Source organism: Globicephala melas, chromosome 10 (genome assembly GCF_963455315.2).
Source record: "Globicephala melas chromosome 10, mGloMel1.2, whole genome shotgun sequence".
Taxonomy (NCBI): Eukaryota; Metazoa; Chordata; class Mammalia; order Artiodactyla; family Delphinidae; genus Globicephala; species Globicephala melas.
The window spans coordinates 35,667,337-35,693,206 of record NC_083323.1 but is presented as its reverse complement, the minus strand read 5'-3'; the positions used below and the strand labels follow the sequence as shown (position 1 = coordinate 35,693,206).

The following is a 25,870-nucleotide window of genomic DNA, read 5'->3' as shown; positions in this document are numbered from 1 at the left end:
AAGGAAAAAACATAAAAGAAAAAATGTCTTTTCTTTTGGGAAAGAAAGTACATTTAAGGCAGAGAATAAGGAACAGAGGGATGAGTAAGGAAATAACAGAGTCGACTTGAGACAAGAAATGAGTCTGAAAGGGAAAGAATCAGTTAGAAAGTAATTAGTGTGTCTCTAGACATCAAAAAGAGTAGAATATATGTCAGGGCTTGATATTCCTGAACAATCAGAACAGCCACAAACTACTGTCAGTAATTTAGCAGAGACATTATGTCAAGAACAAAATCCACACCCACAACCTCATACTCAACCAAACTGCATGCAATTGCTTATGACAAGTCCTTGCTGGAATCCTCTTATCATGGCAAACGTCCTCAGTGTTCTAAACAGTGTCATGAAGCAAGAAAAAAAAAAAGTCCGAGACTGGGGCACAGATTTTCTGTGGAAACAAGAAAAAACATTGAATGTCTCTACAAGAAACTGTTGTCCATGTGCAAAGATGGTTGTAAATTTTATAGATACTATGCATACAAAATACACACATTCAAGCATTGTTTCCTAAAAGGTATATAAATTAGACAAAGGTGACTTTTTTTTTTATTACAGAGCAGTCAATTTCAGTTTAAGGATTGAGAAGATTCCAGAACTAACCCTCCTATTACTGATATTTTTTTTTTCGGTACGCGGGCTTCTCACTGTTGTGGCCTCTCCCGTTGCGGAGCACAGGCTCTGAATGCGCAGGCTCAGCGGCCATGGCTCACGGGCCCAGCCGCTCCGCGGCATGTGGGATCCTCCTGGACCGCGGCACGAACCCGCGTCCCCTGCTTCGGCAGATGGACTCTCAACCACTGCGCCACCAGGCAAGCCCCCTATTACTGATTTTAAGCTTGCTAGAAGAACACAGTACTGGAACACAGCCAAAGGATTGTGCCAACAGTGTAGGATTAAACACTTGCCAAATTCTGCTACTCAGACAGTATACTATTCATTGATGGAGTGCTTAATAACAGAAGAGAATTGAATCCACTTCACCTATCCTTGGGAGGTATTTACAGTGTGATACCAATAGAGCTTCAGTCCGTTTATTCACCAAATATTAATTAGGCCACTAATATATACCAGTCACAGTGATTTGAGGAAGTTTATAACCAAATTGAAGATATGAAAATGATAGTAGCAACTGAATGAATGTGAATCATCCATGTAGAAACTAACCCCAGACTTATTTTAGTTCTATTCTATAACTGGCCTCTGTAATATCTCCATCAGTAATGTTATTGCCTAGACGTCACCAGTGGAGAAACCAGTTAATTGTAAGTCTATTGCATGGCTGGAGTGTTGTATATACAGCACTGACATGGAATGTGGAGGTGAGAACAATCTCAAATAGGGAAGGCAACAAGTGATTTAACAATATGGACCTTCAAACATTTGGGGGTCAACTGTAACAATAGTCATTACCGTTAATTCACAGAACAATGCAAACCGCAAACTCCCTGACCGCAGAAAAAAGTGATAAGATAAAAAAAATAAATAAAAGCATTGCACACTATATTTCCTTTAACATACAGCTTGCCACACTTATTGTAGGGCAACTTCCTATTTTATTATTCATCTTCTCAATCGTAAGCTCCCTGAAAGCAGGAATTGTATTTATATTGGTTGCCATTCTATTTGTAGCAAGTAGCATAATGCTTGACATTTATTCATTCTAAACCTTTAGTAAGCATATGTGATGTGACATCATTCTCCTAGCTGTTACCCGAAAACTGGGCTCAATTCTTGATGAGTGTCAAACCAGTAGGCACAACCAAACCAAAGACAGGGAGAAGGAAGGATTTATTATTACTTGCAGCAAGTAAGGAGAACACTTCCCAAAGCAGTGTCTCCCCAAACAGCGAAATTGGGGGAGTTTTAAGCTAAGGGTACATGCATATTCATGAAGGGGCCTGAGCAGAGGAAAATTCAGCGTAGAATTGAGGCAGAGGTTGACATTGTCCAAGCTTTAGTTGATTGAAGTCAGGGGGATCAGAAAATAGACTTTAATTTTTAGAGCAGGTTTAAGTTCACAGAAAAATTGAGCAGAGAGTACCGAGTTCCCATGTACCCCCTGCCCCAACATATGCACAGCATCCCTCACTATCAACATCTTGAACCAGAGTGGTACATTTGTTACAATCCATGAACAATCTATATTGTTCATACTCACCCAAAGTTCGTAGTTTACATTAGGGTTTACTCTTGGTGGTGTTCATTCTACGTGTTTTGGCAAATGTATATTGACAGGTATCCAGCCTAATATCATACAGAACAAAGTAGTCTCACTACCTTAAAAATCTTCTGTGCTCTGACTATTCATTCCTCCCTCTCTCACAACCCCTAGAACCACTTGTTTGTTTGTTTGTTTTCACTAGATCCATAGTTTTGCCTTTTTCAGATGTCATACGGTGAAATCGTACAGCATGTCGCCTTTTCAGATTGGCTTCTTTCACTTAGTAATTGGCATGTAAAATTTCTCCATGTCTTTTCATGGTTTGATAGCTCATTTCCTTTTAGTGCTGAATAATATTCTCTTGTCCAGATGTACTGGGGTCTTTTTATCCATTCACCTACTGAAGGACATCTTGGTTACTTCCAAGTTTTGACAATTATGAATAAAGCTGCTATAAATATCAGTGTGCAAGTTTTTGTGTGGACATCGTTTCCAACTTGTCTGGCTAAATACCAAAGAGACTGATTGCTGGATTGTATGGTAAGATGTTTAGCTTTTGTAAGAAAGTGCCAAACCCTCTTCTGCAGTGGCTGTATCATTTTCCATTCCAGTTTCTATTGATCCACATCCTCATGAGTTGTTAGTGTTGTCAGTGCTTTGGATTTGGGCCATTCTAATACATATATAATGGTATCTAATTGCTTTAATTTGAACTTACCTGATGACATATGATGTGGGGCATCTTTTCAAATTTTTATTTGCCTCTATATATGTTCTTTGGTGAGGTGTCTGCTACTCTTTGGCCCGTTTTTTAGACAGGATGTTTGTTTTCTTATTCTTAAGTTTAGGGATCCTTTATATATTTTGCATAACAGTCCTTTATCAGATATATGTTTTGCAAGTTTTTTTTTCCGGTCTATGGCTTATCTGCTCATTATGTTGACACTGTCTTTTGGAGAGCAGAAGGTTTTTTTTTTTTTTAATTAATTTATTTATTTTGGGCTGTGTTGGGTCTTCATTTCTGTGTGAGGGCTTTCTCTAGTTGTGGCAAGTGGGGGCCACTCTTCATCGCAGTGCACGGGCCTCTCACTATCGCGACCTCTCTTGTTGCGGAGCACAGGCTCCAGACGCGCAGGCTCAGTAGTTGTGGCTCACGGGCTTAGTTGCTCCGCGGCATGTGGGATCCTCCCAGACCAGGGCTCGAACCTGTGTCCCCTGCACTAGCAGGCAGATTCTCAACCACTGCGCCACCAGGGAAGCCCGAGCAGAAGTTTTTAATTGTAACGAAGTCCAGCTTATCAATTATTTCTTCCATTGATCACAACTTTGGTGTTGTATCTAAAAGTCATGGTCATACTCAAGGTCATCTAGGTTTTCTCCTATATTATCTTCTAGGGGTTCTTATAGCTTTGTGTTTTACATTAGGTCAGTGGCCCATTTTCAGTTAATTTTTGAGAAGGGTATAAGGTCTGTGTCTGAATTCACTTTTTTGCAATATGGATGTCCAGTTGTTCTAGCACTATTTGTTGAAGATACTATCTTTGCTCCATTATATTGCCTTTGCTTCTTTGTCAGAGATCAGTTAACTATATGTGGATCTATTTCTGAGATTTCTATTCTGTTCCATTGATCTATTTGTTCTTTCACAAATACCACACTGTCTTGATTACTGTAGATTTATTATAAGTCTTGAAGTCTGGTAGTGTCAGTGCTCGAGTTTATTCTCCATTCATATTGTGTTGGCTACTTGGGTCTTTTACTCTCCGTATAAACTTTAAAATCAGTTTGTCAATATCCACAAAATAACTTACTGAGATTTTGATTGGGGTTACATTGAATTTGTAGATCAAGTTAGGAAGAACTGACATCTTAACAGTACTGAGTTTGCTATACATGAGCGTGGAATATCTCTCCATTTATTTAATTGTTTGAGTTTTGTTTTGGTTTGGTTTTTTTTAGCAGAGCTTGATTGTTTTTCACATATATATCTTATCCATATTTTGTTAGATCCAACAATATTTTTAAAAATTTAGTCATTCAATTATTTCTAAAAATTTAAAAACTATCTACCTTTCCAGCTAGACTGTTAACTGCATGAGATCAAACCAATGACTGCACTGTTTAATACTATATCTCTAGTGACACATAATAGGCACCTAAGATGAGAAGTATTTATTAAATAAATGAAATAATGAATACCATATGTGCTGAAATATGTAGTAAATACTAGAGTTTTCTCCCCAACATCCCTACCCCAAATGAATAGGCTAGCCACATGGTATTAAATTACCCCTTGTCAGTGACTTGTTCCAAAAAGAATATGACCATTCTGTCTCATGAAATGTTAGAAGTTCTGGAGTATTCTAGGGAAAATATTTCTTACTCTTAAAAGAGCCTTCTTTGTAGGCATGTTGCTGGATCTGGATCCAGCACCTGGAAATTATGCAGCCACCTTACTATGAGCCCTAACATGAAGACAACATGAAGGATGGAACTACTGAAAGGTTGAGAAAAAGATAAATCCCAAACTGAGCCTTAAAAAATGTAATTGTGCTGTTGAGTCAACCAGTCTGGAGTCTGCTTCTCCTCTGGATGCCATGTTATGTGAGATAGTCAATATTCTAGTTTAAGCTAATTTTAGTCTCTAGATTATCAGAAAAAGTGGGACATTTAAAAGTTGTTTTAGTTTGAAATGTACCTATTTGAGGTCTACTTAAGCTAAAAGCAAATATCCCCAATTATATAGAAGCATAAAGATTCTGACACTTCCTTGCTGACACTATTTGATATATTCACCTTCTTCTCACATCCACTTCCAAGAATACACTGTGTGCTTTAGTTCTGCCCTAGGTCATCTTTGTAGGTATCTCACTGGATTCTACTAGGTAATTAAGTAGGTATTTTTGTTTATCCAAGTGTAATGTTTATATATATATATATATACACATACATATATATATATAATTTTTTTAAATCCAGGATATAATACTCAACACCACCTTAAATTATTGAGGCATAAAAATAATTACCTCAATTTCAGCCTTCATAAAAAATGTATATTTAGGGCTTCCCTGGTGGCGCAGTGGTTGAGAATCCGCCTGCTGGTGCAGGGGACACAGGTTCGTGCCCGGTCCGGGAAGATCCCACATGACGCAGAGCGGCTGGGCCCGTGAGCCATGGCCGCTGAGCCTGCGTCCGGAGCCTGTGCTCCGCAACGGGAGAGGCCACACAGTGAGAGGCCCGCATACCGCAGAAAAAAAAAAAAAAGTACACACACACACACACACACACATACACACACACACACCACCATAATCTCTCTCTTTCACAAAAACTCTTTTAAACTCCAACAGTTATCTTTGTGCTGCCTGTATAACTTTAAAATGAAGGGAATTTGAACTGGTAAGTGGATTAAAAGGTTAATTGCCTGATCTTAGTTTCATTCCTGAAAAGACTATGTTGACCTATACAAGTTTCCTGTCTGGAAGCTAGGAATCTTTTGAAACATACTTAAATGAATCAGTCTTATCTCAAAGGTTAACTACTTTTAGGTAATTATTCTATTTTCTTGGCAACTGGTATTTTTCTTGTTATGCTATTATGTTTGGAAAACTATGATCTCTAACCTTTGTTTCTATTAAATATTTTGAGAAAATGTTTTGGAAAATATCAAATATTTGAATAAACCTTGTATATTTCCTTCTTTTCAAGATGCTTGCACTCTGAAAATAAATTAAAATATCTGAAAAATTAGAGCCATTTCAGAAATTATTCTATTTCTATTTTTATTAAATATTTAGGATGACAAAGTGGCCCTTCAAAGGTGTTAGAAAAATATTTCATTTGGAATAGCTTGCATAAGCTATGAAATATCCCAGTATAGTTCTCAAAACTGCTGGTGAAAAATCGCAGTTATTCTCAGCATACCGTTAACATTTAAGCATCTCACATTCAGTAGTGGGAATCTGAAATGTTTCATGTCTTAAATTTCCCCAATGTGTTATTAGCTTGAATGTTCACACTTTGCTTACACGATAAAAATAAAGCTAGTATTGATTTTATTGGGCTCAGTTCCTTGAGTTTCATCATAAATGATCATACTTTCATTTTTATACATTTGATATCTTTGATTTGGATTCAAGGATATGTAAAATATACTGTTTCTTAGTGATATTAAAGTACCATGCTGAAGAAGTGACATTTAAGATTTTGGCCATTGATTCCACTCCAGTATAATTTTTAGGAACTTATAAAAGTAGAGAAAAACCTGAGGCAGGGCTTTCAGAGTTAATATCCTCATTAAATTATTTTTTTTCTTTCACCAGTTCAAAAGACAAGGTCCTTAGTTAATGCATTTTAACTCTTTTCTTTCTAAAATAATCTTCATTTAGAAAGAGACCTAAGTCAATGTTTAGACATTTCCATGAAGGAAAAGTAATGGAAGAAGCACTAAATGGGATTGTCAGTCAAGGGAAGAAGAAAGCCACAGTGATACAGCCTGAAGGCATAAAGGCAGGAAAAAGTGAAATAATAAGAGAGAAAAGAGAAACATACAAAATCAGAGAATACCTAGATAGCACAAAGAAAAATGCCTGTGTTTTGATGTAGGAAGTTTGCTAAGCCAGGGTAGAATTCATCAGCGGATGAGGTGATGATTAAAGAGGAGCAAACGGGGTTGACTGAGTTAGGCTGGGAATAGTCATTACCTCATGAGAACATTTATGTGGCTTGTCTCTAAAGCCCAATAAACTAACACATGACCTGGCTGCCATGGAGCACGGAGCATAATGGGTCAATACATCACAACAAGGCTAAGTAGAGAATTGTTTCATTTCCGGTATCTTTGGTCTTCTAAAAAAACATGAAATATATAAAAATACAAAAGAGTAGGGGCTTCCCTGGTGGCGCAGTGGTTGAGAGTCCGCCTGCCGATGCAAGGGACACGGGTTCGTGCCCCGGTTCGGGAAGATCCCACATGCCGCGGAGCGGCTGGGCCTGTGAGCCGTGGCCGCTGAGCCTGCGCGTCCGGAGCCTGTGCTCCGCAGTGGGAGACGCCACAACAGTGAGAGGCCCGCGTACCACAAAAAAAAAAAAAAAAAAAAAAAAGAGTATATTAAGAGTGCAAAGCAATGTTTCTCAAACCTAGTTATGTATTAGAATCACTTGGAAAGCATTTGAACACAAACACCTCAGGATAAATCAGTCGGTGCCAGGGCATGAGTTTTGGAGTTTTGTTCTCGGTTTTTTAACCTCTTTAGATGAGTCCAAAGTGCAGCCTGGATTGAGAGCCACTAGCAAAAAGAATGACAATAAGATTAATACTCATATATGCATCATAAGCTTAAGAAATATAACATCACCAATTCCTTTTGTAAGGTCGGATCTTAACAAACGGCACCGCGAAACAGAGGAAAGCTTCAAGTGAGCTTTATTAGGGAGCGCTCCCGGGCGAGGTTCGCTGATCCGAGAGAAACGGGCCAGAGAAGTCGCACCCGGGCGAGGGTTGGGCAAGATTTTATAGGGGAAGAAGGGAAAGGGGTGTGGTGAATCTGGGAGGGCGCAGGGTATTCCTTATTTGGTGGTGGTCTCGGGTATCCTGGGGAACCGTTAGTCCCGCCCCTCGAAAGGCGGGAAGGCTGGGCCGGGTTCAAAGTCCTGTTCCTGGAAGTCAGTTCCTGGAACTGGGTGGTCCGGAATGTCTCCAGGGCAGTTTCTGGAACTGGGTGGTGCGGAGAATTTCGTTCTGATGCAACCTGTGAATCTGATTGTGTTCCCCTGCCTCGGGCCAGTTGGCCTTACACCTTTGAAGGCCTCTGTGTTTCTCTAACAGAATTACGGCCACTGCTCACCCCACATGTACAAAAGCATATATATCCTACACTTTGTATTAATCATGCCTTGCTTTTCTCTCATGGATCTCCAAATATTTTACTTTGTAGCTTTCTGGCCTTAGAAGTTTTTATAAATGGAGTTAGACTAAATATACTCTTCTACATAAAGTAGTTCAACGATTTACATTTCCTAGATGAATCTATTTGATGCATGTAGTTACCGTTCATTCATTTTCACCGTTGAATAGTATTCTGTTGTATCAACGTAAACCATTTTACTGTAATGTCTTGTGGTATCTTATTAATATTGTCTGTAAACCTGGCCTATGCTTTTTCTTGTCAATTGATCATTAAGGAAATCTTATGAGGCTGTAAGTGTGGGTTAAGGCAGAAGGGGCAATGCAGCAGGATTAGTTGCTGCAGACATCTGAGCCATCTGGTCATTCAACTTACTTGTGCCTTTGAAGACTTGCTTTAGCTTGACATCTTTTATACCATTTCCACTTGGTTTTGAGTTGCTGATTTGCATGACTGAAGTAAAACTTGCTAAATTAGTTTAAAAAAAAACAGTCCATGACATGTTTCAAGGTCTCTGGATGCTCTCTGGTGGGATATTCAGTCTTTTCCAGGACCTAGTAGCAAGCAGAGTTGTTGTTTGCAGAAGAGGATATGGTTTTACTTCTATTGCTTGGGGGTTTGCAATGTGATTCTCCTGTTTGTGTTGGCTAAAGGCTCTGTACAGAGCCCTCCTTGCCCTGGACAGTTTAAATATCATTGGACTTGCTGGGTCATAAAATGCAATTGATAAACACATTTCACTATGGTCAGACTTAATGCAGAGTCTTCTTTTGCTTCAAGCCCCGTAACTCTCAGACTTATGGTTACTTGTTTAATGGATCAGAGCAGAACACTCAAATGTGACTTTTGTCTTCCAAATCCAAAAGTGCCTAGTAAACATTATGACTCTTCTTCAGTGCTAAGTGGAGCTGGGACAATTTTTCTTAAAGGGAATTTCCTAGCACTTTGTAGATCATTGAACCTCTAGAAATTTGACTAAGATGCTGGGCCTCAGAAATGGTATAGAGTTTATTTCCTTCTGGTACTGATAATCTCCCAAGTTGCTAGCTATATCCTACTCAGCAGAGCCAATTGGCATGATGGCCACAACATAGTGAACCAGGGTGGGATGAGAAAGTGAACAAGTTCGCTGTGGGTTGATTATGGTAGAGAATATGAAAATTGAAATAGCTTTGAGGCAATGCAGTGACGATGCACTAGGCCTATAACTGGGGTAGGCTATTTGGAAGTCCTCCCCTTCACACTGCTGACCCCCAGCCCACACTGAATATTCCAGGAATTCTCTTCTTCCTGTAAGATTTCTCTAGCACCCTGCACCAAGAAAGCTTAACATCAAGCTCATTTTAAAGCAGAAAATCTTAAAGGAATCTGTTGTTGGTTACCATGCGTATATTGAAAGGGACATTCAGAGCTAAGAGTCGATACATGGAAAACTGACACAGTAGGCATTAAACAGCAAAATAGACAAAAAAAAAACTTGATGCCAGCCAACCTCTGTCACCCACCATTCTGCTAATAGCACAGTGGGCTCAGACATGAAATAACAATGGTGGCTAGGATGGAGTTTGCATGGGCTCCCATTCACCAAGGGTGCTACTGGTGAATGAATGTTTTACCTGCCAGCAAGAGACCATTGTTGTACCTCAGTCTGGCCCCATTCCTGGAGGAGACCAAAGAGTTAATTGGTAGGAAATTGAGTACACCAGATTCCTTACATCTTGAAAGTCAGTGATTTGTCTGGAAATGACATGTATTCCATACTCCTCTTTGTTTAACTTGCCTGCAGAGAGCCTTAGGCAGCACCCCTCTATGAGGGTTTATAGTTGTTTGATTCACTGAGAAGATATGTGATATAATGTGCCTCATACTAAGAACCCCTCTAAAGCAGAGGAGTTGTAGCTGTGAGCACATGACTTGATATCCACTGGTCCGATCACCTTCCAAACCACCCAGAAATTTTTGACCTGCTATAGCAATTGAATGGATTTTAAGGGTACGACCTGAGTACTGCCTGGAAGATGGTATTCTACAAGGATTGGGCCCCATCCTCCAGGACACAGCATACACCCTAACTAGCAACCATGAAAAGGTGCTCTGTCCTGAGTAGTTAGAATGCAAGGAACTAGAACCAAGAACTGGAAACAGGAGTGGCCTCACTTACCATCACTCTCGATGATTTACTTGGGGATTTTATATTAACTGAACCCCCAATTCTAAGTTTATAGAGAGCCTGGTTCCCAGGGAAGGAATGCCTCCATCAGGGGACACAGATTCCTAAGAACTTTTATTCCATGGTTGCCATCTAATCACTTTGTGTTTCTCATTCCAAGAGACCAGCAGACAAGAAGTCACTATATTGGCAAGGGTAATTGACTAATCCTTAGGCGAAGTTAGAGCTTCTGTTACACGATGAAGGTGGAAGAGACTATATTTACCACCCAAATGATCTAGGTGTGTGTCCTGTGTCATTTCTTTGCCCAATGTTGATGGTGAATGGATGAGAGCAGCAGCCACGGCTAGAGAAAGCCTTAGTGAACAGATGCTCAGAATAAGTATTTTTCACCCCACACATAAAGCACTTAAACCAGTAGATGGGGTAGCCAAGAGTGAATCTGGAATGGTCAGTAGAGTAGACAGTGAATGTCAATTATATCTCCAGGAACTGTTGCAATCGTGAGGGCTGTAATATGTCCACTAACTTTGTCCTTGCAAATTTACACAGGAAAAGAGATAAACCAGAATCCTGGAGTTGTTTCCAGGGAGGTGAACTTATATGAAGCAGGTAGCTCCAAGTGTGGGTAATCCTAGAGGCTATGGGGAACCAGCTTCTGGTGAATCTAGATGCCTCGCTCATTCCCCCAGCCGCTAGGAATGTTGACTTCTGACAACTCACAGCTGAGGCCCTGCTCGGCATGGCTGGCAGCCAAAGAGAGCAGCTTTGCCCAAGTTTATGGCTCCTTCGCGGAGGATACTGCATTCAGTGACAGGTGCAACATGGAGGTTAAAATGCCCAGCTTCCTTGCCTCAATTTGGGACATCTCTGAAGGGCCATCCCAGTTCCAAAACTTCTACAGGATTGACTAAGGCCTCTCTTGTAATTGAATTTCAGTTCAATTTCTCCCTCTGCTCAATCATGCTTAGCTTCCTAACAATGTTTTTCGGGAGAGCTCTCATTGTTAAATGTCCTGAATGCAAGTCTTTTCATCAAAGTCCTTTCTCTGGGGTACCTGAGCAAAGACAATGTCCCACAGTCTTTTACATTTTTATATGTGTGTGCTTTCTCATACCTTTTTTTTTTTTGCTTCAGTTTTTTAAAAACTAATTTCTAGTTCACTAGCACCTAGTTCTAGTCATTGTTTTCAGCTGCGTTCAGTCTGCTGTTCAACTCATTAATTACTTAGCTTCAGATATTTTCTTTCTTTCATTTACGGAATGTTCATTTCATTCTCTTTTATAGATTTTAATTCTCTTTTAAATTCTCCACCCTTTGATCTACTTTGCCTCTCTTTTTCTCCGTTGTTTTTTTTTAACATTAACCACAGGTTTCTGAAAGGCCTTGTTTGCTAACTCCAGTATCTGGCTCATCTCTCCTCTCCTTTGCTCATGAGAGTTGGTCATAGTTTCTCATCTCCACACTTGTAGTAATTTCTTGATGCATGTTGGACATTGTGCTATAACTCTTGAGGCTCTACATTATGTGATGTTCCTTTGTGACATTCTGCTATAACTCTTGAAGCTCTACATTATGTTATCTTCCTTTGTTGGTAAATAGAGCGAGGCTTGGAGCACCTGAATCCAATCAGACGTTAATCAAAATTGGGGCTGGGTTTCTGTTTTATGTAAACCCAGCCTACTTCTGCTTTGCGCCTGCTCATCATGTTTGCTCTGCTCCCTCTCTGCCTGCAAAGGGTTTTGATTCTAAGTCGGTGAGTCTCTGTCTCCTCCAGTTTGGAAGACTGCAGAAAATTTAACTCTACGTCCTTCAGAGATCTCAGCCCAGCTCTTCAGTCTTCCAGCTTACCTTGCTTCAAAATACGGCCAATTCCTTGAAGGTAAGACTGTAGTATATCTGAGTTAGGTTATTTCCACAAGACTTCTGGAGATTTCACTTTGCCTTCAGGAAGCTTTTGGCCTAGTTCTTAGCTTCCTGTATAGCACCAAAACTTAGCAAATGTTCTGCGAGGAGCAGCAGTTGCGAGTTTGAAAACCCTCAGGTTTCCAATTTGTTCCACTACTCCTGCAGAATCACTAAAATTTTTGCTAGTTTCTCTTTTCTGTAGCCAAGGGCCTGGCTGATCAAGCCAGAGCCTCCACGAGCACCCAGAGTTAGAAAATGTCTGCAGGAGAAAGAAAGAGAAAAATCCTTGCTCACAAAAAGGAGTTTTTCTTCTTTCTGGAATTTTAGTTTGTTGCTTCTGAAGTTCTCTGATGCTTTTAAAATATGATATTTATAACTTACCTGGTTTTGTGCAGTTTTGCAGCAAAAGTGCTTTCTTGTCCTGACGTATTTTAAAACAGAACTCTTGTCATTAGTTCTTAACTACATCAGTTAAACATTGTTAATATTATGGTTTGGTAAAATCAAGCTTTCAATGATTTATTTGAATTGAATTTATTTATTACAACTTAGCTTCTGGGTCAGTTTCTTCTTGAAGTACTTTCTTTAGAAGTTCCTTTAAGGAGTGTTTGTTGGTGGTAATATTCTTAGTAAATGTTTGCATAGAAATGTCTTTAAATCACCACAATTCTTGAAATATGGTTAAATTGGGTATACACTGAATTTTCTCTCTTGAAGATGTAATCCAACTCTCTTGCCTTCCATTGTTAAGAAATATATTGTTGGTGAAATGTAAGCTCTTTGTAAGTTGTTCTGTTTTTCTGATGGGCTTTAAAATCTTCTTTTTACGTTTGGTGTTTTTCAGTTTGCTTGGATGGCTCTGACTATAGATTTATTTATTTTATTGTGCTTAGGATGTATTTTGCTTCCTGAATCTAGAATAGGAGTCTTTTATCAATTCTGGAAAATTTTCTTATGTCTGAATATTCCTCTGCCCTTTCTCTCTAGGCTTCCTAGAAGTCCAATGAAATGTTTATTATATTGCTTCACTACTTGTTCTAAATCTTTTACTCTCGCCTGTATTTTGCATCGTTTCCCCCAAGTTTCATTAGGAATAATTTCTTCTGACCTACCCACCAGCTTACTAGTTCTTTGTATAACTCTGTCTGTTCTGCTGTTAAATTGATTCAAAGAGATTTAAATCTCCAAAGTTTCTGTTTGATTCTACTTCCAATCACTAGGGTCAACTTTTATAAACATATTTTAGAACACATGACTATCTTATTTTCTTAACCCTTCTTTTATATTTTATATTTTTTTTCTGTGCTACATTCTAAATATTATTTTTATATCTTTGCAATTCATTTATTCTCTCTTCAGAATTTAATTAGTATCTAATCTAATTCAATTATTACATTTTTATTTCTAGAAATTACATTTGGTTCTTTCCAAATCTGCATGGTACATCTCAAAACTCTGTTACTGTTTAATTACAATTTTAATGTAGCATTTAATATGGTATTTTATTAATAGAAACATATTATCCCTGTGATAATTCTAATAATTGTTGCTTTTGCATTTCTACTTCTGCAGTTTATTTTTTCTGCTCTCTTGTGCATGGCGGCTTGTCTCCTTCTGTGTTTTATTATTTTTATTTGTAAAATAATCCTGGAATTATATCTTGGAGAATATTTGATCCTAGATTTAAAGTTTATTTGCAGAGAGAGAATTTGTATTTCATCTGCAACGTACCTGGGGACTCTAACAATTTGAGGCCACTCTAATTTTTGTTTGGACTCTTTTTTTTTTCCCCCCAACACAATTGTGAGTATTAATTTCAGCATCCTATCCTATTGAGGGCAGGTATTCCAATTATTTCTCTCTGTGGAGCAAGTTTTTTTTTCCCTAGTTCAATTATTTTAATAATCAAAATTATTAGACTAAATGTAGTTGAAAGTAAACCCCCAAATTTCAGTGGCTTTAAGAGAATGAAGGTTTATTTTCCTCATGCCAAGTCTGATGTGGAGTGGGCTGTCCTCTCACATTTTTAAACTGTACTGTGTGGAATACATTACCTCTAGAGGGCCAGGTCTGGAAATAGAGAACATCATTTCCATCCGCATCCTACTGGCCAAAATGCTGTCACACAGTCCCCAAAAAACTGCAGGGGAGGGTGGGAAATGGGCCTTCCTCTGTGCCCAGGAAGAGAAAGGATTATGACCAACATATAATACTGTTTCTGTCACATCCAGCAAAGTTGAATGCTTTTCTGGTGTCCAGCATTAGGTGGAGGTCTCCATTCTGACTTCCCAACTTTCAGGGGACCTAAACTTTTTTTTTATGCTCGCCTTAAGTCAGGCTTATGGTCAGTTAAAATCAAATCCTTGGGAATGCCATTTCTAGTGCTTCAGGGCTTTATGTGTTTGTACTTTGCTGACAATTCTGGCTTCAAAGAATTGCCCTTATTTTTCTGCCAGCTCATCAGTGAATATTTTTAAGGGTTTTTGGTTTGTTTGCTTTTTAAATTGGGGTATAGTTGCTTTACAGTGTTGTGTTAGTTTCTGCTGTACAACGAAGTGAATCAGCTATATGTATACATATATCCCCTCCCTCTGACACCTCCCTCCCCACCGCCCCATCCCACCCGTCTAGGTCACCACATGTGCACTCTTCTTAGGTATTGTGTACCAGAAGATTTCTTAGGACTAGTCTGACATATTGCTAAAAATGGAAGTCAACCCCAGTCTTTTTGAGAGTTTATTCTGGGCCCAACTGATAGCCCAGAACACTGTGATTTCTCAAATGGAAGAAGAAACTTGGTGGTTTCTTCATTTTGAAAGTGTATGAAATGTTAGGGCTGCCAGATAGCTGCTTCCTAGTCATACCGCCTCTCTCAATTTTATACTTTATGTGAGAATCCAAGTTATTCCCAGACCAAGTTATTTGAATTGTTTCCAAGGGGCTGCTGTTATCTAGCTTTCATTTAAATCGGTCCTGTGTTATCTTTCTCATTATTCTTCTTTCAAGATGTCCTTCAGGGACATTTTTTTTTTTTATTGTATAATTCCATTTATGTGAAACTTCCAGAACAGGCAAATCCATACAGACAAAGTAAACTAGGGGGTGCGAGGGGCTGGGGGGCAGCTGCTAATGGACGTGGGGTCTCCTTTCGGGGTGATTCACAACACTATGAATGTACTAAACCCCTGGATGGTACACTTTCAAATGGTCACAACGGTGAATTTTAATGTTATGTGAATTTTAGCTCAATAAAAAAAAAAAAAAATCTTTAAAATAAAACGCACAGGGCTTCCCTGGTGGCACGGTGGTTAAGATTCCGCCTGGCAATGCAGGAGACACGGGTTCGAGCCCTGGTCCAGGAAGATCCCACATGCCACGGAGTAACTAAGCCCCTGCGCCACAGCTACTGAGCCTGCGCTCTACAGCCAGTGAGCCACAACTACTGAGCCCATGTGCCACAACTACTGAAGCCCATGCGCCTAGAGCCTGTGCTCCACAACAAGAGAAGCCACCACAATGAGAAGCCCCTGCTTGCCGCAACTAGAGAAAGCCCATGTGCAGCAGCAAAGACCCAATGCAGCCAAAAATAAATAAATTTATTAAAAAAAAAAATAAATAAATAAAACGCACAACAGGTGCTCCAGCTCTGACGTGTATATCTCTGTCATAAAAGAGAAAGGCGGTAAACAATAGCGCCAGGGGCAGGGGCTGAGTAGGCCCCGTCACGTCTCGGGAGCGGAGAGCCGGGAGCCCAGAATCCTGGGGCCGCAGGGAGCCGGAGGGGCTGGGGCCACGCTGCTGCCACATCACCGGATCGTGTACTTGTCCCACTTCTTCTCAGGGTCGTAGAGCTCCCAGCGGCTGGCGGGGAAGATGTGCTTGTTCTTCTCGTACCAGCTCCGCAGCACCACCTTGCCCGCGTGCGACTCGTCCTTCTCCACGGTGGCGTCGCTGAGCAACCGCACGTCATCGTGAACGTCGAAATTGAAGAGGGGCCCGCTCTTCCCTCGCGCCTTGGTGACGATGAAGTCATAGAAGCTGTGGTGGTGGGGTATGATTAGGTCCTCCTTGATGTACATGAGCTTATCCACCCCTGCCGACCTTAGCTCGCTGAAGTCTTTGCGCAGGATCTCGAGGGCCTTCTCCAGGAACTGCTGCATAGTGTTGCCCTTTTTCATCTTGACTGTACGCCGGTGCCCAGAGCCATCCCAGTAACTGAAGGTGATCTCGATCTCCTCGCTCTTGATCTTCTCCTGCTTGGCTTCCCACTCCTGCCGTAGCTCCTCCCGGAGCCGATTCTCCTCCTCCTCCCGGTCTCGGTCACGCAAGAAGCTCGTGTCCACATCTGGGTTCTTCCCCAGTTTCCTCTTTTTTGTGATCTCTTCCCTCTTCAGCTCCTCTTCGTTGCCTGCCTCATCCTCTTCCTCCAGGGTGAAGGACAGGCTGGAGATCTTCCGCTTGGCCTCCTTCTGGCGCTCCTTCTCTCGCAGCTTCTCCAGCTTCAGCTGCAGCTCCTTCGACTGCTCCTTCTTGGCCAGCTGCTTCTCCCGCTCCTTCACCAGGGCCTCCTGCTTAGCTTTCATGTCGTTCAGGGTCACAAGACCCACGGTGCTGGACTTGAGCTCCGCCTCCACGGCATCGTAGTGCACAGAGAACTTCTTGTCAATGTTGGATTTCATTATGTTCTCCTCCGCGATCCTCTGCTTCATCTGCTCCATCTGCTCGTGCTGCTTCTCCCGCTTCTTCATCAGGTGCATGGCGCGGCCTGCCTCGCTTGCGGCACCCTTGTACTGCGCCATGGCGGCAGCGACAGCGACAGCGGTCCGGCCGAGTCTCTGGGCTGCAGCGGCTGTGGAGGCGGGCAGTCAACTGACGCCAGCGCCGTGACGTCGGCTACTGGCTACCGGCTACTGGGGGACTCGCTGCCACCGCGCCGCGCCCCTGGCACGTGACTGCCCTTCAGGGACATTTAATCTGTGGGGAAGAAGAACTAATTTGATAACAGAAGATACAGTTGACACTTGAACAACACGGGTTTCAACTGCATAGGTCCATGTATACACTGATTTTTTTTCCATAGTAAATATGACCCAAGTTGGTTGAATCTGAAGATAAGGAGGAACCCTGGATACCAAGGGCTGACGATAATAAGTTATATGAGATTTTCGATTGTTCAGAGGGTCGGCATCCCTAACCCCCAAATTGTTCAAGGGTCAGCTGTAAATTCATAATTACCCACATTCCAATTACAACTAAGTAATATAAATGACATCAAATATTGAATTTATAGTTAGCATTTCCTTTTTAATAAAACTTTAAGTAAAGCTCCCTTGTAGTAAAAACACACTGAAAACTCAAGAATTAAGATGTGGTCCAATCCAAGATTATTTTATTGTGAGTTGTCAGTTATAGATCATGAACTAATTTAAATGTCATGTTTAATTACCTGTGAAGATTATTTTGTATTTTCTTCAAAAAAAAGATTACTATGGCATAGTTGATTTTATTTGTGTTAAGTTGTTATTAATCAGGACTATATATTCTCATATAGTGTTAAACAAATTTCTATTGCAAAAAATGCTTTAAAATTACTTTTGAAAAATTTTACAAACCTTAAGAGGCAACATTGGATGAGCTCAATTTAGGATTTTAGATCGAAATTGGCTTTAATTCATTCAGTGTCTTGATAAAGTCTCTTCTGTTTTTGTTACAATATTTCTAAAAGAATTTCAAATCTAAAAGAATTTCAAAGCCCCAATTTTCTTTTTTGTTTTTGTAAACTGACTTCAGGAAATCCACCATAAATGTTTGCTAAACAGTAGAATCAGAACTACATAAGGCAAACTTAAAACTTTTTCAAACTCTTTTTCTCAAATTATATCTTTCAGCTTGTCAAATGATATTCCCTGTTAAAGATTGATATTCCCCATTAAAAATTGTTTTTCTATATTGCTCCCTTTAAATGTTTTACTTTTCTTTCAATTATCAAGAAAAGTTGATTTTATGAAGCTAATTGATTTGAACTTACCTTATTATAGTCTCAAATTGTCAAATTCATGACATGTACTCTAATACCATTGTCAGTTTGGTTATAGAAGGTAATTGTTGCTTTTAAATGTTATTATTCTTGACACTTTTTCTTGTCTTTAAATTTGATAGATAATATTCCCTTGTTTCACTCATTTCTTTCCATGGCAATATAGATTGTTGCATGAATAAGACACTGCAGCTTATAAACAGTACCTTTAAGTCCAATGAAAAGAGAACATGTATTAGTTAAACAAAATTCAGCTGAGTAAATTTGAAAATCCAACTGGCTTTATCCAATGATTTATGATTCTGGCAGCAACCCACCTAGTAAACAGGTGCTCCGAGGAGTTTTGCAAATTGGAAGGCTTTTCTAGATATAAGGTGGGACAAGGAGGTTATTAGCAAAAAACAAAACAATCAAAAAAGAATTGCTTCAGGCTGAGTAACCTTTCCTTAGAGGGAAGGGCAGGGAGTCTTATCATGCAGATTACCTCATTAGTGCTGACAAGCAAATGCCACACTGATTGGTTTAAAATTCCATTCCTGGGAGAGGCTGAAACTGCATTTGGGTTAGATACTAAGTCTAGGTGAGGTTTAGCAGAAGTGACTCCTTTCCAGGCTTGTTTCTTTTTAATGTAGTGTTTGCACTAAAAAAAGAAATCCTGTTCTGTAGCTATTGTGCAGGTTTTCTCTCAAACATTGCTTTGACTTTATTCACGATTCCAGCAAGGTTTCCAACCTGCATCTTATAAGTATTACAAAGGTGAAGGAATATCTGCTAATGAAAGCTAAACTGGCAATAGCTGGATATGGAGTATAAGCATCAGTTGGGCAGCACAAACAGAAGAAAATAGAGTATGTGAGGAACAGATGACAACACTTGAATTGGAGAGTTCAGGAAAGATCCAAGGAGGCTACAGGACTTGAAATAGTCTATTACACTTATTCTTCTTTTTCCTTCTCTATGTTAAGCCCTAAGCTTCTAAACATTTTATGAGTGACTTTTTTCTTTCGTCGTGGGACTATTTTACCAGATTAAGTTGAAAATGGCAACTTTTATTCATATATCTAACATCTGGAAAAGCACATTCTGTAATTCAGTTAGGTAGATTTTTTTTTTTTTTTTCTGGTACCCGGGCCTCTCACTGTTGTGGCCGCTCCAGTTGCGGAGCACAGGCTCCTGACGCGCAGGCCCAGCGGCCATGACTCACGGGCCCAGCCGCTCCGCAGCATGTGGGATCTTCCCAGACCGGGGCCCGAACCTGTGCTCCCTGCATCAGCAGGCGGACTCCCAACCACTGTGCCACCAGGTAAGCCCTCAAGTAGGTAGCTTTTTATACCTTAAGGGAAGTCTTGTCAGTAGATCCCATTGAGATTCTTTCACCAGAGAAATTTCTATATACCCAACATTTTACAAACAATATTTGAGTGTTTTTGGAATTTATGCATTGATCCCAGGCTAAGAATGTAATATTTCACTACCAATTCAATCAAATTTGAAAGTCTTAAGAAGGAAAAAGTAGACTACAATGATAGTGAATGATTCAGCTACTTGACTAGTTTCTACCACTTTTTCTGTGTATTTCTATAGCTTTGTGTCTTTTTGTTATGCAGATTTGAAGGGTTGAAAACTGTACTCCATGTATGACATACCCTAGATGAAATAAAGTATTTAGGGAGCCAGGTAGGTTAATGAGTTCATTGAAAAATAGTAAGACTGGTCTGAAGGGATTAGTTGTCTAAGGAGAGGAACGAGGAGGAGGAGGCTGGAGAAGTTTCCAGGGATCCAGAATAAACAACTTCTGATGAGAACTGTGTGTATTAGTCTGTTTGCACTGCCACAGTAGAATACCACAAATTGGTTGGTGTCAACAGAAAAAAAAATGCACAGTGTGCGAGTTGTGAGTTAAGTTTTATTTGGAGCAAAATGAAGACTATAGCCCAGGAGACTATTTTAGGTAGCTCTGAGAAACTGCTCCAAAGAGGTGGGGGCGGGGGGGAAGGTCAATATATATGTGATTTTGGTGAAGGGGGAGTACATGCAATCAAGCACATATGTTTTGCAGACGTTTTCTGCTAGTCTCATGAAGGTTATTGCTAGTCACAAGGAGCAGATATCACCATGAAGGATTTTAGTGCTTTTCTAGATATGAGGAGATGCAAGAATTGGGCTCATAAAATCTTCTTCTGAAAATATCTATCTGAAAGACCTGTTCTGCCAGTTTTTCCCAGAGCACAGAGTGCCTCATTCCCGATCTCTACCCTGAACTCCTTTCAGGGGGTGTTGGTCAGTAGCTGCAGTGGCTCATAATTTGATCCTTGTAGAGGTAGATGGCAAGTGCCAATTTGTAGGTGACAGTGGCTTCAAAAAAAGAAATGTATTTTCTCACCGTTCTGGAGGCTAGAAGACCAAGGTCTAGGTTCCAGCTCATTCCGTTTCTGGGGAGGACTTTCTTCCTAGCTTACAGACAACCTCCTTTTTGCCGTATTCCAAAATGGCCTTTCCTAGGTGCGCGTGTGGAGAGTACGTTTCCTGGTGACTCTTCTTATAAAGACATTAATCCTATCAGAGCAGGACCCTACACGTATGACCTCATTTAACCTTAATTGCTTCCTTAGAGACCCCATTTCCAAAGACAGCCACACTGAGAGTTAGGACCTCAACATACAAATTTGGAGGGGAGGGAAACAATTCATTTCATAACCCTGTGTGTCTCATAGTAGGCTGTAAGCCAATAAGGAGTAGCCGAGGGCGTTTCTCAAGTTCAGTTTCTGAGCCGTCTCTGTTCAACTCATCTGACCAAATGCAGATTCAGGGGTTTCTGAACTCACATATTTACTGAAATAAAACTTCTAGGATTGGGGCAAAAATATCAGTTTTAAATAAGACCAGGTAATTAATTTATACATCAAATATTAAGATTCATAGCCTAAAATACTTAAAAAGAGTTGATACTAGGAGAAATCAGTAGTTTCCATCAGAGAGGCTATTTTATTGAGCACTTGTTAGACTTCTACTGTGTATAAATGGAAGTGTTGATGAGGACAACATTTTTTTCTTCCAAGTTCTTCTGGCTGGTCTAAGAATTAAATTTACATGAGATAGATTAACAGGAGAAAAAAAAATTAACAATATGTATACGTGGGAGAGACCCAGGAAAACTGAGTAACCCCTGAAAATGGCCAAAACCCTCACCTTAAATACCATCTTCAGTTAAAGACTAAAGAGGATGTTGGGGATAGGGGTTTGGGACTTCAGAGGGGAGGAAGGCAGATCACACTGAGATGGAACAGCAAATTTTGGGTAAATGTTTGTTGGGCCCTGCAGAGGCAATAGGGCAGAGTGGACTTTGATCCTAGGCCATGTTGAATTTCCCTACCATACCTGCGTCATATTCTCTATAGATATCGCTCTGATAGCTCTTATCTGGAACAGGCCCTTTATCTATATTCTTTGAGGCAGTTAAGAAGGATGTAACAAGAAAAACTTTCTGAGTCATTGTTATTTATTTATTTATTTATTGAATATTTATTTTAATCTAATTTTTAAAAATTGAAGTATAGTTGACTTATGTTAGTTTCCGATGTACAGCATAGTGATTTGATAATTTTATAGATTACACTCCATAAAAAGATATTATAATATTACTGACTCTATTTCCTTTGATGTATATTACATCCTGTGAATTATTTATTTTATAACTAGTAATTTGTACCTCTTAATCCCTTTTACCCATCCCCCAACCCACTTCCCCTCGGCAGCCAACTGTTCATTCTCTATACCTATGAGTCTGTTTCTGTTTTATTTGTTCATTTGTTTTATTTTTTAGATTCCACATATAAGTGAAAACATATAGTATTTGTGTTTCTCTGACTTATTTCACTTAGCATAATACCCTCTAGGTCCATCCAAATTATTGCAAATTGCAAAATTTCACTTTTTTTATGTATGAGTAGTGTTCCATAGTGTGTGTGTGTGTGTGTGTGTGTGTGTGTGTGAGAGAGAGAGAGAGGTGTATAGAGATTTTATATATTTAAATATTAATATATATATTATTATTATCCATTCATCTGTCCATGGACATATGGGTTGCTTTCATACCTTGGCTATTGTAAATAAGGCTGCTATGAATATTGGGGTGCATATATCTTTTTGAATTAGTGTTTTCATTTTCTCTGGATAAATACCCAGGAGTGGAATTGCTGGATCTTATGGTAGTTTTATTTCTAATTTTTTTAGAAATCTTTATACTGTTTTCCATAGTGGCTGTATCAATTTACTTTCCACCAACACACCAACAGTGCATGAGGGTTCCCTTTTCCCCACATCCTCACCAACACTTGTTATTTCTTGTCTTGTTGATGATAGCCATTCTGAAATGTGTGAGGTGATAGCTCACTGAGGTTTTGATTTGCATTTCCCTGATGATTAGTGACAGATGAGCATCTTTTCATGTGCCTGCTGGCCATCTGTATGTCTTCTTTGGAAAAATTCCTCTGCCCATTTTTTCATTGGATGGTTTGTTTTTTTGATGTTGAGTTGTATGAGTTCTTCATATATTTTGGAAACTAACCCTTTATCAGGCATATCATATGCAAATATCTTCGCCATTCAGTAGGTTGCCTTTTCATTTTGTTCATGGTTTCCTTCACTGTGCAAAAGCTTTTTAGTTTGGTATAGATATCCCATTTTTTTCATTTTTGGTTTTGTTGTCCTTGCCTGAGGAGACATATGAAAAAAATAGGCTAAGAGCAGTGTCAAAGAGCATACTGCCTATGTTTTCTTCTAGGAGTTTTATGGTTTCAGGTCTTACATTTAAGCAGTTTATCCATTTTGAGTTTCTTTTTTGTACATGGTGTGACAAAATGGTCTAGTTTCATTCTTTTACATGTAGCTGTCCAGTTGTCACAGCACTACTTTTTGAAGAGACTGTCTTTCCCCGTTTCCTATTCTTACCTTCTTTATTGTAGATTAATTGACCACATGTGTATGGATTTATTTCTGGGCTCTCTAGCTCTCTAATCTGTTCCATTGATCTATGTGTCTGTTTTTATGCCAGTACCATACTCTTTTGATTACTATAGCTTTGTAGTATACTTTGAAATCAGGGAGTGTAATGCCTCCTGGTTTGTTCTTTCTCAAGATTAATTTGGCTATTTGGGTCTTTTGTGGTTCCATAAAAATTTTAGGATTATTTGTTCTAGTTTTGTGAGAAATGCCATGAGTATTTTGATAGGGATTGCATTGAATTTCTAGATTGCTTTGGATAGTATGGCTATTTTAATATTAATTTCAATCCACAGCACAAAAAATTATTTATTTGTGTTGTCTTCAATTTCTTTCACCAATGTCTTAATGTTTTCAGAGTACAAGTCTTTCACCTCCTTGGTTAAATTTATTCCTAGGTATTTCATTCTTTTTGATTTGATTGTAAATGGGATTTTTAAACTTTCTGATAGTTTATTATTACTGTATAGAAATGCAACACATTTCTATATATTAATTTTGTATTCTGCAACTTTACTGAATTCATTGATGGGGTCTTGTAGTTTTTTGGTAACATCTTTAGGATTTTCTATGTATAATAATCATGTCATCTGGAAACAGTGAGTGTTTTACTTCTTCCTTTCCAATTTGAATTTATTTTATCTCTTGTCTGATTGCTGTGGCTAGGAGTTCCAATACTATTTTGAATAAAAGTGGTGACAGAGCCTCATTGTCTTGTTCCTGATCTTAGAGGAAAAGCTTTTAGCTTTTCACCATTGAGTATGAAGTTAGTTGTGGGTTTGTCATAAATGGCTTTTATTATGTTGAGGTATATTTCCTCTATACCAACTTTGTTAAGAGTTTTTTCATGAATGGATGTTGTATTTTGTCAAATGCATTTTCTGCATCAAATGAGATGCACATGTGATTTTTATTCTTCATTTTGTTAATGTGTTAACTTTTAGAGTTGCGTTTAGAGTTGTTGCTTTTCGAGTTGTTCTATTTGTAGTTGTAGTTTTGATGTATCTGTGAGGAGGTAAACTCAGAGTCTTGATCCCACCATTTATGAGTCTTCTATTTTTTAAAAATAATCAGCCTAAATTAATCTTAATGCCAAAAGGACACATTTTGGTGTGGCAAATTTTGCTCCCCTACACTCCCACCTTTGAAACTTCTCCAAGAAATTTCACAGTCCAGAAGCTGAGTTGGTAGATTGTTCCATGTTATTGAGTCACTTAGTTCTGACAATAGGTCAGTCCAGTTAAATTCATTTCAAGAGGCGCTGATGCAGGTGGGCTCTCAGAGTTAAGCCTATAATATGCAAGCAGTCAGGATTTTAATAAGATGCATTTCTATGGGTGAAAGAAAAACAATGGTTAATGATTGGAACAAATTATAAAACCAGTCTCTGGATCCTGAGAGCTGCCAGATGAGATTTCTAGATGTCAGGCTCAAAGCATCTTCAGCTGGAGTGAGGGCAAGCAGCGACAATCTGACAGATTTTCCTGTTTTATATTTTAAGTGTCTCTGATGATGTCATCGAGTGTTTGGGTAAATTTTCTGAGTGGCTTACATAGCAACAGGCTCAAATATTGTCTAAACATGGACTGTTGTTGTGGTCTCTCTTAAGTCTATATCAAATCGTTCAGCTTTTGTTTGCAGGGCTTCAGGAGAAGGACAGCTTTTTCTTTCAATCATTCTAAGTAAAATGTGGGTGAAATATTGGAAACACTAGTTTGGAGAGTTGTAGCCAAATATTTGAGGAAACTAGAAATAGGACCAAGTCCAGTTTACAGGTAGAAAAATGAAGATGATTTATGGAACTAGAATTTAATATCCACAATTGTGTATTGTAGTTTCTACTGAAACACATTGTTTTTTTCCTCTCTAAAATCACACTTATTTTTACCAAAGAGAGCCAAATTGAGGCTAATCTGTTTGTAAAATAAGTCTAGCTTTAATAAACCTGGCCTGATTACATAATTCCAGCAAGAATAGTGATTGAGCATATAGACTCCATTAACAGTGCTTTGCTGGAACTTTTCATAAGGACTCTCCAGACTGAACTTTTATTTTATTTTATTTTATTTTTTTGCGGTACGCGGGCTTCCCACTGTTGTGGCCTCTCCCGTTGCAGAGCACAGGCTCCAGATGCGCAGGCTCAGCGGCCATGGCTCACGGGCCCAGCCGCTCCGCGGCATGTGGGATCTTCCCAGACTGGGGCACGAACCCGTGTCTCCTGCATTGGCAGGCGGACTCTCAACCACTGCGCCACCAGGGAAGCCCCAGACTGAACTTTTATTTTATTTTTTGTTTTTTGAAATTTTTTGAGCTATTTTTTTTTTAACACCTTTATTGGAGTATAATTGCTTTACAATGGTATGTTAGTTTCAGCTTCACAACAAAATGAATCAGTTATATATATATACATATATTCCCATATCTCTTCCCACTTGCGTCTCCCTCCCTCCCACCCTCCCTATCCCACCCCTCCAGGCCTCTGAGGCCAGGAATCCAAGTCAATAACTTGCAGCAGACTCATCTGTAATACTTATGGATTTGGGACAACTCCTCTCTTCCTGAGGTCCCCCAGATTTCCTATGGTTCCTGTACCTTCCAGGAAGTGACCTTCTTTAATCACCTGGTAAGGCTGCTTACACCCT

The 25,870-nt window shown here is 39.4% G+C and overlaps 1 protein-coding gene and 1 pseudogene across 1 annotated transcript in view; one reads left to right on the top strand and one right to left on the bottom strand.

The window, feature by feature from the left end:
• Window positions 1–25,870, top strand: part of TMTC2 (transmembrane O-mannosyltransferase targeting cadherins 2) — an 852,682-nt gene that overhangs the window by 430,197 nt on the left and 396,615 nt on the right. The gene's annotated exons all lie outside the window — the stretch shown is intronic.
• On the bottom strand, window positions 15,958–17,016 carry LOC115852553 (protein FAM50A pseudogene; annotated as a pseudogene).